The following is a 17,996-nucleotide window of genomic DNA, read 5'->3' as shown; positions in this document are numbered from 1 at the left end:
GCGGATTGGTGTCAATGAGGCATCAGGTCACTAATTCAATCTGACCCTCAACTGACTCCGTTCTCCCTATCTCTCTTTTCCTTACTACACTGACAATTTGAAAAGCGCGGGCGTCTCGCCCCATAATTTGGGTCCGGCTTAGGACTTCGAGGCACAACTGTGTAACAAAAACAACATAGAAAAATGAACCCAAAGGTTAAAAATAAATGAGGGGGGGAGTTGCCATTCATAATTCAATACTCGCGTCAGAGTGTTCCACTGACACATAAAAACTTACTCTCACTCTGACAACATCAGAGCATATCATCGTTTACATTCTTAATAATACATGAATGCTATACAATTCACCTCATACATTTGGTGTTTTAAGATCTTACAGTTAGTCTTGATAACTCAACGCAAAGCATCAACAAGACAATACGATAATTCATGTAAACGAGTTTGTATCTCATATTTCCTTTACATATGAATACTAATAAACAACATTTTCATACATATTAGCATTTAGGAAATAATCATATCCGTGATTTTTTTTACACGTCACGTCTGTTTAGCTTAGGATTCAGCAATCGAATAAAGCTAACAAAAGAGTACGATACTGACAATCTAGCTTATCATTTAAATGTTGCAAATATGTGTCACATTTTAACAGCTCTTTAAACAACAACTGAACATTAAACTTATTACATTCACTCTCATTGAAAACAGACAAACTAACTTTCGGTATATTCAAAGAATTCACATTTACTAACGTTTCCGGTTCACAAGAATCAGTTTTTTCACTATTTTCTTTTACAGAATCAAATTCCTTTCATGAATATGTTTCTTAGCTAATTCTAACCAGATGTTCCTAGTTTTTTGAGTGGGTCTCCACACTCTCATACGATCAATAGAATGTACGCCACAAGATTCTCCAGTTAAAGGATCTACAAGTTCAAAGACTTTGTCTGAAATTTTATTTTTACAAAACAGTGGACCTTTGTAAAGCATGAAAAACTTGCGAATCTTTTTGTCTACTGTTGAACTCAAATGTGATTGCAACAGAAATACCAAATCATTTTCTTTTATTTTGTATTTTCTTTCTTGGGATGCATTATATTTCTCATTTCTTTTTCTAACCTTTTCACTTCTGCGGTAGTCAGCCATTATGAGCTTATTTTCCCAATTCACAGGTTCATTTTCATCATAACTTTCGTTTGTTACAATGCCAAAATGCTTCAACACAGAATAATTTGCTTTTACATTCAAATGAAGACTAGCAGGGCTGACACCCAAACTACTACACACAGAATAATTTAACAAAATGACAATTTGAGGTATGTACCTCTCCCAAGAAGTATGTTCTTCGTTACACAACAATTTGAACAACCTATTCGTCTCCCTATGGATTCGTTCTACAATTGAGATCTTTGGATGGTAAGGAATTACATAGTGAATTTTAATACCATATTCTTCCATTTTAGATTTAAATTTTGCTGATACAAAACATCCACCATTGTCTACTAGTATGGATTTTGGAATTCCCATGGTTACAAAGTAATAATATTCTAAACATCTTAAAACACATTTGGTCGTTGCATTTCTGATTGGGAACATTGTGTAATATCTGCTAAATACATCTAAAATTGACAATGCAAATTTATTTCCAGTATGAGAAGGTGGATAAGGTCCTAACAAATCAATCGAGACCATGTCTCTTACATTCTTTACAGCTACAGTTTGTAAAGGTCTAGCTGGTGGTGAAGTTTCAACTTTCGTACGTTTACATACAACACAATCACGCAAATAATTGCTAATATCTCTACGCATGGACTTCCAATAACAACAATCACTAACAAAGCCTAAAACCTTTTCAAAACCAAAATGACCTTGTTCATGATAATTTTGAATTACATCGTTCACAAGTGAAGGAGGAATACAAATTTTCCATTGGTTAGGAAAATGGTAACTGCGATTCAACAAAATTCCATTTTCAATTTTGTAAAATTCACCAATATTACGATTCTTGACTTTAACATAAGGATCATTGGGATTCTCTAAGTACTTCATGATATTTTCATACTCCGGATGTTCTCTTTGCTTGCTAATTAAATCTTGAACAGACAAATGTTTAAAACAAGAAGGCAACACCTTGTACTTATTAACTTCATGCTTTTCAACCTCAGGAAACAAAATGATACGTGACAATGCATCGCTAGCTTGATTATCTTGACCTTTAATATACACAATTTGTACATCAAATCCCTGAATTTGTAAGCTCCAACGAGCAAGTCTAGAGTTCCACTGTCTCATTTTGTGCAAATATACCAATGAATTATGATCCGTGTAAATTTTTACATGTCTTCCATACAACAATTGAGACCAACGTTTAAGCGCGACTACAATTGAAAGACACTCACGTTCAGTCACAGTGTAATTTTTCTCTGCAGGTTTTAACGTTCTACTATAAAATCCTAAAATATGTTTCTTACCGTCTACTTCTTGAAAAAGAATGTTTCCCAAAGCAACTGAACTACAATCTGTAATTAAACAAAAATCATGATCTAACAAAGGATGTGCAAGCATCACCTCCTGAACTAAATCACTTTTCAATTGGTTGAGACTGTCTTCACAAGATTGATCCCAGATCCATTTTTTATTTTTCCTTAACAAACCAAACAAAGATTCAGATTTTTGAGCGAAATTTTCAACAAATTTGGCACACCACTGGAACAAACCTAAAACTCTTTGTAATTCTTTCAAATTTCTAGGCCTTGGTAGGCCTTTGATACACTGTACATAAGAATGATTTTTTGTTATGCCTTGCGGACTGATGTCAAACCCTAAAAAGCTAAATTTCGTGTTACAAAAAGTACACTTTTGTAGATTTAAAGTCATGCCAGCCTCGTAAACTTTCTGAAATATTTGATCCAAAAATTGTAACTGTTCTTCAAAAGTCATAGAAATTACAGAGACATCATCGATGTACTAGACTACTTTTTCATATAAACCTGCCCCAAGGACAGTTTGCAAACACAACATAAAAGCAGCTCCTCCGTTTATGTAACCAAACGGAACTCGAGTATACTGATACATTTTACCGTTCCAACAAAAAGCTGTGTATTGTTTACTTTCTTTACTTAAACATACTTGTAAATAACTTCCCACAAAATCTAAACAAGACACGAATTGAATTCCTTGAAATTTGATGAGAAGATCATCGATCTTATTGACTTTTAACTGCTTTAATTTTACAAATTTGTTCAATTGAGTTAAATCTACAACAGTACGAAGTTTACTAGTGTTTTTCTTAGCTACACACAACAAAGGATGACAATGCACAGAAATACATTCTTCCACTACGCCACATTCTAGCCACTCAGCTATTTGCTGTTCAATATTTTCCTTATATTTAAAGGGTAATGGGTACTGACGTTTTACAATCGGTTGATCAGTCTCAACTTCGATAGCGTATTCAAATTTATTATATTTACCTGGCAAATCGCTAAAAACCAATCTATGTTTCAATAACAAATCATAAAGTTGTTGTGTTTGAACATTAGATAAATTTTCAATTTCAAGAACTTTTGTTCCAATTTCAGTAACAGAAGGAAAGTGACTTTGGGTATTACGAGTAGTTTTGCTTAAATTACAAATGTCCTGATTTACTTTTACATTATTATGAGACTTTTGAATTTCCTCATCCAATTTATGTATTTGTTCCCCATAAAAATGATACAAAAAATTTACTTCAGCAGCTTCGTTCAAATGTGCTTGTTTTATTTGCTCTACATTTAAATCATTGTTGGTAGTATACTTATCTACGTGTTAAAATGCTTTACTGTTTTCTAATAAACTATCCATCCATTCCTGCGTCAGCTGTTTCTTATGCATTTCTAAATTCTTAACTATTGGACACTCTAGCACAGGTTCGACTACATCTTCGTTCTCGCTTTCAATGGCAAAATCAGTGTCAACACAATTCACATTATTTAAATGAAAACCAACCTTATTAACACTCTCTCTAGTAAGTATTTTTACTTTACCTTTATTTTCATTATTCAGAAGGGGGTCACTACCAAATCCGTGCTCATACTCTTTCATTGGTACCTTACAAGTGTTAGGGTCGTAACCTACAGTAACAGATTTCTCGCCAAAGTCTAATTTCGCATTAGCTAGCGATAAGAAATCTCTGCCTAGCAGACAATTACAATTAAGGTCACTGACAACAATAAATCTAACATCACAAGTTACAGGTCCAATTTCTACACAGAGGGTAACCTCACCCTTAACTGATTTCGTTCTTTTTCCACTATAATCTACCAGAACAATTTGAGGAGCGGGTTGTAATACAGCGTTTGACACTATATTGGATATTTTCTTCCATGCGTTATAGCTTAACAAACTAGCCGAAGCACCTGAATCGCACAGAGCGTACAGATTCTCATTCATGATTTTGACAAGAATTTCAGCAGTGGCACATGAATTCACATTAGTTTTAAAAAAATCTTTAGTTTCCTCTTCGTCAGATGAGAAAACATCATCCCACTGTACTAAGTTTATTAAATTTTTATCAAGCTTTACAAAAACAGTCTGACCATTTGGAAGGAGTGCATTATATAACTCATTACTACACGTTTGATTTAATTCCCTGCTATGAGCACTCTTCAGGCAGGGTGTTTCTAGTTTGGGGGAGGAAATCTATTTTGAAACCCAAAATTGCCTGCAGCAGTTTTCACGAAATTTGGTCTCGGTGGCCTAAACCCAGTAGGATTACCAAAGTTCGAAGGATTTACAAAGTTTCCATTACTGAAACCAGTCTGAGGTGAATTCCTCGTTTGAGAATTACCATTCGTTGGCTTATTAGTCACACCACTAGTGGCTTCACTTTGGTTTACGTTATCATTGTTATTACCTACATTTGAACCATGATTACAAAAACACACACTTTCTTCATGCCTATCAGAACTACTATTATTAATCCACTTTTTCTTTTTGTTTCTACGAAAGGAATTTTTTCTTTTTCGATTACCTCTGTTATTTAAATTTTCGTTCGAATGTACCTGATATGACTCATCACAGTCATTAACGTTATTCTGATTACTTTTACGCTTACCGTTCTTATTAACAGACACCTGGTTGACTTTCAGGAACCTATGATTATTGCTGTTGTTACGGTTATCAGACCTGGGAATTGCTTCTAATCTTTGTATGACGGTCAATACAGAAGACAAATTCATAGTGGACAAAGTTGTTAACTGACGTCGGTTGTAAGGTGGAATCAAATTGAGAATTATACTGATAGCTAACGATTCTTTTATGTCGGGATTAATTTCTTGAATCTTATTACATCTATATGACACGAAATTGTACACACTTCCGTCGACTTTTGCATCATATGGTTTGTATTGCAATACCATTAATTTGTTAGCACGAACCTGTTCATTCTCAAACTCTAATTTGAACAATTCGGCAAAACGATCGTAAGAAGTGAAAAACCCACAATTGTTGATGTACCAATTTTGCGCAGAACCAGTCAACAAAAATTTGATAATGTCTAAATATTGACTACGAGAAATTGACATAAGCGAAGCTTGATCTTCAAACTTGCGTAAGAAAGCAGTGGCAGTCAATTCATTTTCGTGACCAGAGAATTTCTCGAAAGAATCTAAATCTCGTGACTTTATAGCTACCTTTCTTTCTCGCTTTTTCCTCCGTTTGATAGTTTTTACCCCAACAAAGCTATTATCACTGTGAGAATCCGAAGAATCATTTTCACTCAACACAGAACTAACATCGTAATCAAGAAAAGGGTTGGTGTTTTTACGTACGCTAGTGTCAAATTTTTCTTCTTTAATTTCCACCTCAGATTTTACGTTTCCTACAAGCGTTGATGACCTAATTTGACTTTCAATCATACTCACGCGCAAGTTTCTGACCTCTTGATTCACTATCTCGAATTTACTTTCTACTTTACCCTTTACATCATCTATCATTGTTTGGGTATGATGAGCTATTTCACGGGCCGCAATACTAACATCATAAATCTCGCGGACATTTTGATCTAACTTCATGATTCTACTTTCGTGTTCTCCCACTTTTTCCTGCGCTCGCTCAGCTTTGTCATCTACTAAGTTGACATCGGAACTTAAATCCTTAACTTTATTTCCAATCATTATAATACGTTCCTCGGTGTCCCTAACTTGATCTCCTAACTGATTAGCTTTAGCATTGACAAAACGTATTTTGTCTTCGTTATTTTTCACGTCAAGCTTAACCTCATCAACTTTTGTTTCTTGTACATTTAATTTCTCTTGAAACTGTGCTGACAGTTTTTCAAAGTTATCCGCACAAGTACGACTAACCCTGTCTATTTCACTTCTCATTTGCACTAACTCAGTCGACAACGTCTGAATTTGCCCATCCATCCTATGTTCTAACGTTTCTAATTTACCTGTAAGGTCGTTAGAGAATTTTTCTATCTGAGCTTGGGTTTCAGTTTTCGACTCGTTAATGACTTCATTGAGCTGTCGCTTAGTGTCATTTACACTACCATTAAGTGATTGCATTTGTTCTTTAGTATCGTTAACAGCATCATTAAGTGATTGCATTTGTTCTTTAGTATCGTTAACAGCATCATTAAGTGATTGCTTAATGTCATTAATAGCTTCAAGCAAAGTTTGCAAACTCAAATTTTCACTTTCTGCCATGATTGCAAGTTACAAATATACAAACACAACAAACACCAATAATATCTTCAATTTGGCGCATATAACATATCATGAGAAATAAAACCTGTCAAATATTACACCTAGATCTTCTCCCAGATGTTACATCCGTTACGAATCAATTAATAAAAACGTGAATTATTATTAATTGATCCGTCCCTGGAGGGAAACGCCATTCTATTACGGTATCTGGGCTCGATCCGTGTACCTTCCTGATTGAGACTTTTGTCCCTGTGAAGGGCTTAGCCATTCTATTACGGTCCAGCATAGTGCTGTTCGGTACCCACCCTCCTTAACCGGCCACCGTGGAGAACTCTCTATTCTTTGCCCCCAAATAATATAGCTTTGCACTATTTTGTTTGTGGGTTCAGAAAGCTCGTCCCCACGAAAATCGCTCAAGGAAGGCGCGATGCACCTTACCGTACGGTCCAGACTCTGACGGGAATCACCTGGGCGAAGACCTAATTCGTATTTCGAAAATAGACGAGAGCATCACCTACTTTCATGGATTGAACACAAGTTATTCAAGAATCACGTTCTCACCACGTCATGCAATCTGTGAAAGAAAAAACTGACAAAATTACATATTACAGTGCCATTTATTGGAAATGAACAAACGTACCTGAGATAAACAAGCTTTTCTATACATTTGTCGCCCCATTTACGTAATGAATTCGTAAGTATACTTTTACTACTCACTTCAATATTTTCTGTCCGCCATGGCTCGTCGATAGGTGTGATCACATTTTAAGTTGAAACACTGCATATCCGTCGAATCCACTCACAAAAACCGTCCTTTCTTCCGATTCAGAGAATTTAACAGACAGCCATTCCATGCGAACGCAGTGACAGCATTATGTTGTGATTTCTGTTGGAGAATTGACTTATTTCGACAAATTTTTGTGTTAGTCGCTGACTATAAGTCCATTACCTTAGAGTGCCACCTGCCAAGTCCTTTGTTTCACTCTTAATCTCGATCACTCCCCCTCGTCGTTATAAAATATTACTTGGGGCCGATTTACGTTAATAATGACTTACTTGAAATCACCAGAATATTCAGTTTTGCAATACTATTTTTAATGAGGTATATACATATTTGAAGATAACGATGGATTTTCCAAATCATATGACAACTAACACTCCTTTTTACATAGCGTCTGGTAACAAGATCATAACATGATCAGCAAAAGAAAATTGCTGAATCATGTTTCGCACACACACCAACACAAATCGAAGTCCAACTAAAACTCCATTCTTTCCTTTTCCTTTTCTTCTAATCTGACTATTAGCACCACCAGGCGGCAGCATGATCAACAAGAAGCATTCACCGCACAAAGTGTACAAATACAGATGAACGTCATATAATGCACCAACGCAGAATTTGCGTTTATACGAAAATATTTTAACCAAAATTTTGGTACAGTTACACATTACCATAAGTACTATATGTACAGACGATGATCACGATGCTTGTAGCTTGTTGCCTGATAACCAACCGAATGTATTTGAAACCCGTCAATTCTGAATTACAGAGGAAAGCTTTATATTGTCCTATTTACATTTATGATAATTATTATATGTCTATTGACAAATAGTAAGTCGAGTGCCATTGAAATTCAAATGGGTTTCTTTCTACAGAAATCAACTCCTTGCGGCACGGGTTAACGTTGATGGATTTTTGTGAAATTTTGTGTATGATGTTTCTATTATCAAAGGAAAAGAAATAGGGGGTGCGGCGCAAGAAATTCGAAAATTTATTTTTTCCCATATACCTAAGGACCACCCTAATGGCCGTCCACTCTCCACTGCCAACTTTGGGATTGTACTGAACAGGAAGTAATGTCTTTGGTAATTTTCTCGCAGAGGATTGATATGTTTCAGAGTAGCAAGCTATTGCTTTAGGATGATACAGAACTTTCTAATCCACATTTATAAATGGCAGAGAAACGGGCTGTTTTCCAAAAGCAGGGAAAACAGGTTTTCCTGAAACATCTATTAAAAATGGGCGAAAGTGGAAAAGAAATAATAGATGATGTCGAACGCAGAAAGGTCTAGCTTATATTGTCCTGGCCAGAGACTCTCAGGCCGGAGAGAAAATAAGAGTAACTCATCCTCTGAAGGAGTAATTGATAAATGAGATATAGTGGACGAGTGAACGGATTGAACAGGGAAGTACGTTGATTATGTAGTTGAAAACTTATTACAAAAGAATTAATTAAAATTTAATGTTCTTCCTTCAACTTGTGCACCTGATACATCATTGCACTATACAAGAGGTATGCTAGAAGTTTTAGACGTAGTTCTGATAAGATACCAAAATTGTTTAGTGTTGTTGATGCTGGTGTCTGATTTTTTACAAATATAGTCTAGATATTTGCTGCATCTCAATAGCTTTTTTATATTAAGTCCTACATCATATATTCGTTTTAAGATATGTATTCATTTGGAAATGCACACAACAGTTCCCAAAGGTTTTTTTTTATTTCGTAATGTGTGGCGACTCTGTTCGCCGTGCCTTATTGGAAATTTCATTCTTTTTACTTTTTTGAACAGTACAAAGTATATATTGTTGCATTAAAAACATGAGCGAAAGAATCCAGTGCCTCGTCTATTGTTCCATCTAGTAAAAGTGTCCACTGTAATACCTGTTGTATTTGAAAAATTTTACCCAAAGGTAGATCCTTTAGTCAGGTACAAACTTCCTTTTTGAGTTGCATTGCTGGCTTCTGGGGTTGGGAGTAGTGATGGGCAGTGGGAATATTCTCGGTGGGAAGGAATTTAAAAAATGGGAATGTTCCCGGGTATTTTCTCTGGCCTATAAATTCCCGGGAAGGAATTTATTTCCATTTCTTTACTTTATCTTCTAAATCATAAGAACCATATGACTAATTACTTTATTTTAATATACTATGATTTACTTCTAGGCTTTAGAGAATTTGGAGGTTTAAAAATTTAAAGTTCTTTGACTCTAATTTATAAAACTAATAATATGATTTTTAAGTTCCGTTTCCATTTGCACTAAAAAGTAAGGTAATTGTCTAGTGTTGGGGGCCCAAAACTAGCAAAAAGTAGGATGATTTATGGAAGAAATGAGTTGATAGTGGTGTTCAAGTAGTCAAGAAAGTATCGAACACATTTTTTAGGACAGTATGGAATTTGTACAAACCGTACAGCTAAGTAGAAGTGATTTATGTCACAAAAGAAAGTGAATTGTTGCTAGCGAAGATAGAAAACAACGTGCCCTGCGGGGCTCTAACCCGCATTCACTCGCTAACATTCGCTCGGCAATGCTGTCTAAATTTAATGCTGGTAACGTAATTTAACGTTTGAAATCATAAAATAACCCCATCGGAATAGAATATCGCAAAAAAGTAGGTGCAAAATCTGGCCCCCAAAGCTAAACAATAGCCAAAAGTAGCAAAGCACTAATTTACAAACAATGGAAAGGATCCATTTTGTAAAGTAATCTAGAATTATGTAGAAAACTAGATGAACCTGCTATTAATATACCCTAAACCACCGTTAGTAATAGACGTCGGTCTGTCTCCTCTCTCTGACTCGAATTTCTGAAGAGGTACTCGAACTTCTTTTACATGTGAATTAACGCACGAAATTTCGAGAAATGAGCAGGAAGAAAGGTCGTGTGTGGCAATGTTACATGCAAAATTATAAAGATAGGAAAGTATCTTGCAAATACTGTGAACATACATATTTATACAAATGTAGATAAAACGGTGGGGCATGTGTCTTCTGGCAGTTACCCAAACTAATTTGTTTATAACATCTAAAAATTTAATATTTTTATAATATCAGTAGTAGAGTCAAGTTCAGAAAATCCACTTACATTAAAAATTAAACTGTTTAGCGGTTTAAAAGTATGTGGACTTACTATACCATTTTTGAAACATATTTACTTTCATAGAACATATTGTAAATAAATATACATTTATGCGTACTCTCTAAATATAATAAAATAATAGGTTTACATAACATCGTTCAGAATATACATTCTAAAGACTCCTCTGGGGACAACAGTAATAATATGCTGTGATATAAAAACGAATTCAACTTTGAAATTATAATATAGTAATAGAAAGCAATGTTCTTTGTGATTGTACATAAATTTCCATTTTTGGGAATCTTCCCGGGAACATTCACGAAAAATATCTTCCCGGGAATTTACCCATCACTACATATAACCCTATGAGGCAATAACACCTCATCAAAGGCGATAAATTAGGTCAAAAACCTCCGAAATTTAAATTTTTAGCAATTTTTTACCCATGAAAGGGAACGACATAGACCCCAAATACTACTAGAGGTAAATACTATGGTCCTAGGCTATCATGCCCAATTTTTAGATTTGGCAATTTCCAAAATTTAAGAGGGGTGGTCCTATGTACCCCTGCCAAAATTTAGAGGGTGGGCCAAGGTATCCCTAGGTCATTGACTCCGGGCCAGGGACCCAGGAGCCAAAAGTGTCCTCAGGTAACCCCTTACTACTACAACTATTATTATTATTATTACATATTATCGATAATTTTGAAACATTAGAATTACGTGCTTACGAGGATTCTTGTTTAGCCCCTTCCGAAAAGAAAACTTAAATACGTGCCTGCACTGAATGATAGACGTGTGTCATGGTGTAGACGGGCGTGCTAGGCGATAGAGTCCAGAGCATCAAAAACAGACTAACAAGGAGAAGGCACACTTTGGTAAGTGAATTTTTGAAGGACATTTTGTGCGAGTTTAGTGCACATTTTAAAGAGTTAATATTACAAACTGGGAGAGCGCAATGGGCAAAAATGACGGAGAAAAACCGTCTTAAAGTTTTTCACTCGCCGGATATATCGTACGACGCCCAAACTTATTAAGTGACGGCGTGGCAGAGTGAGAAGAATCAGCAACTCAAATGCAGAGGTTCCCGGGTTCGATTCTCGTTTGAGTCAAACTTTTTTTCTTGTTTTTGCTTCAACCAATAAAGTAGGCATTTGTAACTTTAAGTAAAATATTAATTCAACATATGTTTATAATAAATAAAATAATAGAAATTTTCAATCACTTCTAAATTCTTTTGATGTTCCATGTTAACTAATAACAAAATTTAATATCTTCCGTAAGTATTATTGTTACTGCAGTCGTTGTGTAAAAAATGTTCTTGAATCTTCGTGTCTACATCTGTTGACAGTGTGAGGATTACAACCGGAATGAGGGGAAATCTGCTTTGGTTATAGCAATATCCAGTATTAGCAAAGAGGATTTCCCCCCTCAACTCCTTTGTAAATCGCACACTGTCAACAGATGTAGACACAAAGCGTCAAAAACATTTATTACATAACGACTGTCGTCAAGGGCGCCGATCATGGGGGGGCTGGAAGGCCCGTCGCCCCAAGTTCATGTGAGCCCCATGTATTTTTATGAATATGTACGTATTTTCATATGTATTTTTTATTGTTACATGTATTGTTTAAAATCAACGGATAAGAGAAAAGCAGGATTCTGTTTAAACTTATAATATGCTGAGAGATCACGAATTTTACTAAGCGCTGCAAAACATTATACTTCGGATTTAATGCGGCTTGGTAGTCACTAATAAGCAAAGGGTAGATCGCTTTAAGGCGATTATCAAGAACTTTTTGGAATATTTTGATATCTGTGTTAAGTAGCGTGATGGGACGATAATCATGAATAGTAACTGCTTTCCCTTTCTTTGGAATTAGTATTATTATTCCTGGATTATCGTGTATGTTACGTTGACGGGGCATTTCATTAAATAATTATCATAAAATATGCTGTAAAATCACCCAATATTGCTTGTAAAGTTCATAAAGGATGTCATTAGGCCCTGCGCATATGCGATCTTCGCAAGTTTGAAGCACACAATAAATCTCTTCTTTCTGTATACGTGCCATAAGGGTATTACATAAATGTGCAGGTACTTGAGGGAGCGACACTTGGAAATGTTCACTAATAGTGCGCTGATCCTTGGTAATTGTTCCATACATGTCACTAAAATGATTAAAAATAGTCTGGTGAATACGATGAGTGTCTGTGAAAAGCTTACCATCTTCTGTCCGGAGAGAGTTCACGTATTGAGAAAGTCGTTGTTTTTGGTGACGCACATAATGGTAAAGGGACGGTTGATCATTGGGAATGACATCATTTGTGTCCATTGTGCCATAATATTTCTGAAGTAATCGTGATTGTACACTAAGAATGCGTGCTTTAATATGATTGATCTGTTGATGATTGGTAGGGCAACTAGGATGATTCCAGAAGTCATTTAAAACACGATAATAATATTCCAGTGTATTGTGTATGTCCTGCTTTCCTTCACGACCTTTAGACCTGAAATAACCACCTATTTTCGGTTTAACATTACGATTTCACCATTGGATGATATTTGAAAAATATTTTCTTTCATTTTGCCAATATGTGCAGCGCACATGAAAGTTTGTGCGCACATCACTATGTTGTAAAAGGGTAGTATTTAATTTCCAAAAGCTTGATCCGTATGTTGGTCTAATATACTTCTGAAATTTTATAGTACAATAAAGGACAGCATGATCACTGAACGGTGGAACAAGAATATCAATTTCGATGACCTTATACAGTACATGTGTGTATCTGTGGTATAGAACCTATCAAGCCAGGACATCATTTCCGAATTTTTGTGCGTGAATTTAGGAAACTGCCAATGGAATCACCATACATCTCGATGCGATAAAGATTTAACAAAATTCTGAAATGCCATGCTAGGACGGAAGTGAGAAGTCGTCTCCCGTTGTTGTTCCAACGTGTTTAGGTCACCACCCACAAGAACGGAAATAGAATCTGCCAGTAATAGGGATAATATGTCTTCATTATAAAAACGTTCACGTTCAGCACGTTTGTTATTGCCTGATGGACCATACAGATTTAACACATAGATGCCATCAGTGTAAACACTGATACCACGTCCCGATGGAATTCTTTTCACCTGAGAGTAGTCAATACAATATTTCACTAGGATCGCAGTTCCACGGGCATTGGTGCTTACATTTACAATCGCACTGTATGTGGGAAGAAAACTGAAGTCAGAAAATCTGACATCTTGTAGTAAAATGTATTCAAAATTATGTTGTTGAATAGTTTAACGTTCTGCTTATAACGGTCAGACTTTATACCATTTACATTTAAAGAACAAAATTGTCTTGCATTTGTGCGAAGGAAAGGGGGAGGGTCTGACATCACAGTAGGATTGAACTGAGGAACCTCATATCGGATGTAAACTTCGGTAGAACATCATAATTGACATTATCGAAACGTAATTCCCTCCAAATCGACATAACAGAAAAAACAATAATAGTAAATACAAGATAGAAAGAAAACACTGCCTCACAGAAATGCATTCCATGGTTGTAAACCAAAGGATGGGAGCAAAACACCTCTAACAGACACGCACAAAAATGGGAGGGAAACACTCCAAAGCTGGTTAAGAAACAGACTGCTTCGTTGCTTGGACGTGTTGTGTATCGCCTGACAAAGTCTCGTTGTTTTCCAAACTGGGTTCAACGTCGCTTTTCTGAGGCAATGACTCGATTTCACTTCCACTGTCTATAACTGTATGGCTGTCCTTGGACAACACTTTCCTCTTCATCCTTAAATAACGTGTAGGTGGTTGAATAGAACTCAGCTTCGATTGTTTTTCGGAACGAGGGGAGATATCATTAATATCAAGGGAAGCCGAAGTAGATTTTTACTTCTTCGTATGTTGGAGTGACATGGCATATGTATTTTCACTAAGTGATAAGGCAGTCTTCGGTTCAATATCTGATATATGCACTAAAGGGTCTGGGTTCGAAGCCGGCAACAGAGGTTCTGGGGCAGTTTCTTCCCATGACGGCGGTTTGAGAGCAGGAAAGGCATTAAGATCGGCAATTGCAGGCAGAATACTATGAGAGTCATGATTGGAAGATGTAGAGGGAGAAAAATGGTTAGAAGAATCCCTGAAAGCATGCGTTCCTATTTTTCGTTGTGTTGGTAATCCGTCAGTGGATAAATCAGTCATTTGTAAGGCACTCGGTCTAGAAGCTGGTCGACATGAAGCACGGGAGGGTACTTTACACTGAGAGAATACATGATCAGTCCCCAGACATCGGAAATACGTTTTAGGTTGATTAGAGTAAGCAACGTATGCAGAGTATAACATCACTTTAAGTTTTGAAGGAATTTTTTTCTTTTTGAATCATATATACAAAGCAAATCCCATTCATATATACAAAGCGAATGGCATATTTATAAGTTGCACTCCACTTTTTGTTAATAATTTCGTTGATTTCACAATATTCACTCAACACATCATGAAGAAAACTATTGTCTACTTCAAGAGGCAAATCAAATACCCGAACTTTGATGTAATTGAGTTCAGCATTCGAAATACGAACAGTGCTGCGTACCCCATTTGAATGAACATAGGGAACAGTTTCAGGTAACTGAGTCAACACTTCATTAAATACAATGTAATTTTCAAATTTCACATACAATGCAAAGTCCTCATTATGCAGCTGTAAAGTGACTGCTTGGTTCATAAGTTCTCAGATAACCAAATATGTATGTCACATGGACTATGTTTTATATATTGCATAGAGCGGTCGAATTCAAACTTCACGGTATTTTTACGAATTGAAAGCATGTTTTTTTTAAATAACCACAATCCACACTAAAAAAAAAAAGAAAAAAAAGGCTTCTAAAGCACACAAGCGTTAGTCACTTATCGTAACACCACAGGAGCAGGTCGAAAGCACTTTCACACCTTTCGACGACCACCGGTGAACTCAACTCCGCCACGTCGTCACTTCATAAGTTTGGGCGTCGTACGATAAATGAGGCGAGTAGGAAACTTTAAGACGGTTTTTCTCCATCATTTTTGCCCATTGCGCTCTCCCAGTTTGTAGTATTAACTCTTTAAATGTGCACTACCACCTCGCAAAAATGGCCCTGAAGTTCACTTACCAAAGTGTGCCTTCTCCTTGTAAGACCACAACTTGCAGTTCTTTTTGCCGATTGATCCTACATTTTACCTGCCTGTTGCCGTAGATGGCTAAAGGCCGTAAATAAAATTTAAACTTCAAGTGTAACTGGGGTAACTCACCGACAATAACTGATTTAAGACCTTTGATAACAGCGCGTGTAATGGTTGACTAATAAACATACTTGATAGAGCCTGTGTAGATAAGTGGGTACTGTGTGTGACTGTCATTCTAAGGATTCTGTGGTCGAGTCTCAGCTCAGACTGAGTTACATTTTTTCAAGGAGTTAAACACTATAAATGATGTTCGCGTTTGATACTGAAAGAGATTTATCCTATGAAGGGAGAAAAAACAAGACAGTACAGGGGAAAAGAGGAAAGACGGAGACTGTTTATCCTTAAGTGTTAAAGTTTAATTTATTCCCATGTCTTTTGCTGTTTCCTTTCCCTCTTTCCTTCTTTTCACATTTTGTTTAGCTTTCCATACTTTTTCTGTCTGCATGATGCGTATTATTCTTTTCGTTTCCTTAGCATTAATTCCTATCTCTCTGAACTTAACGTGAATAGAATTTCTGCAGATTTATCTTGTGTTGTTTCTCTAAGTGATGCTCTCAGATAGAAATACTTTTCCCTCAAAGTGAAGGGATATCCTGGCATGTTGTTTTCTTGCATGTATTTGCTGTCATGTTGGTTGTCCAACTATCAGACATCCAATGAACCTATTTTGCTACTGGTAAAAGCTATCATTTCTTATATATCCAACCTCCACTTATTAAAGTTTCTGACTGTACATGCCAGATATAAACTGTCACTACTACTTGCCATCCATGTGATTTTTCTCTGATAGGTACATAAGGCACATACTGGGCACATTCCCATGTACTTGAAGAAACATCATAGGCATATGCCTGCTACGTAATTCTGCTGTTAGGGCAGGAGCGGATTAAGGGTCGAGCCAATGGAGCCCAGGCCCCGCCTCCCCCAAATCCCTTTCTTTATTACTAAAATAAAGCTATCAACTTATTATACGCTTCAGACCCATAATATTCAGCTATTTTTTGTCGCTGGTGGTATTACTACAGTTAAGTCTTCTTCCACCAGCGTCTTCACGATACTTTTTGTGAGGTTGACCATTCGACTTTTATTTGTCATTTGCGTGTTACACTACAGTATATGAACATTTAACTGTTAATAATGAATGTAATTAAACTAATTATTGTAAACTTGGAGCATATTAAAATATTACTTCATAGTTTTCGGTATTTGGATAAGCATATGATGCAGGAAAGAAATTTTATGCGCTGGAATTATTCGTAGCATTGGACCCCCTTGAAATAGCCAGTTTCCAGAACCCCCCAAAATCTTAATCCGTCCCCCTGCCTACAATGACTGATGTAGAAATAGAGACAAAAGAGATATAAATAAAGACAAATAGAAACAGAAAGACAAAGAGATACAGAAACAGAAAGAGATGAAGAGAGAGAGAAACTTGTTGGTAATATTTAGTATTGTTTCCATTTAATGTGACAGTAATGATTTGGTAGGAAAGCGCTTTATGGTACTTACGTGAAAGATTTTTCTTTTTAGGTAATATACGTGAGATTGTGTTTCAGGTTACGTACTGTGTTACTCTGACAGCAAACGCTGCATTGCAGAAACAAAAGACAGTTTTAATGTTATACTTTTTGGGGAGCCGCACTTGTGTGACTTAGTTGCTTTAAAAAATAATATTATTTATATTGCTGTTGCCTACGTTATTTATATGTGCAACATTCTGTATAGTTTGGCTACTTGATTTAGAAGAGATACTGACGCTGGCATTGAAAGTTAAAGCGACATTTCAAATATAGTTTCAAATTTTGATGTAACAATTCTAAAAAATTCTATTGGGTTTTCGATATTCCGAAGTACAATTTCCTTTAGGGTGATTCGAACGCCCCACCTTGCCCCCCACTGATGGGCGCTCTTTTACACGAGTAATATTTGTTTTCGTAGAATTTTTTAAAGGGAGGGATCCTTCTTTGTTTATTGTATGGAGAAGAAAGATGATTTTTAACAGGATCAGGAATTACAGGAATGACAAGTTGTCTTACTTGATTGATATGGTTGCATAAATTTAGGAAGAAAGTGTTGTTATTTGCACATTAACCACTACTTCTTTAAATCCTGAATAATAAATGAATTTCTTTCGAGACGTGGTTTATTTGACGACTAATCAGTGTAATAAAATCTCAATTTCAGTACATTTTTCTTTGGAAGATTTTATAATCGGGAGGAAA

At 36.0% G+C, this 17,996-nt stretch overlaps 1 protein-coding gene across 1 annotated transcript in view; it reads left to right on the top strand.

Annotated features, from left to right (window-relative positions):
* Nucleotides 1-17,996, top strand: part of LOC145690949 (uncharacterized) — a 106,374-nt gene that overhangs the window by 68,485 nt on the left and 19,893 nt on the right. The window lies entirely within an intron of this gene.

This window comes from Thermobia domestica, chromosome 7 (assembly GCF_964235325.1).
Source record: "Thermobia domestica chromosome 7, izTheDome1.hap1.1, whole genome shotgun sequence".
In the NCBI taxonomy this organism is placed as follows: domain Eukaryota; kingdom Metazoa; phylum Arthropoda; class Insecta; order Zygentoma; family Lepismatidae; genus Thermobia; species Thermobia domestica.
The sequence above is the reverse complement of the archived record's forward strand: the minus strand, read 5'-3'. Positions and strand labels throughout refer to the sequence as shown.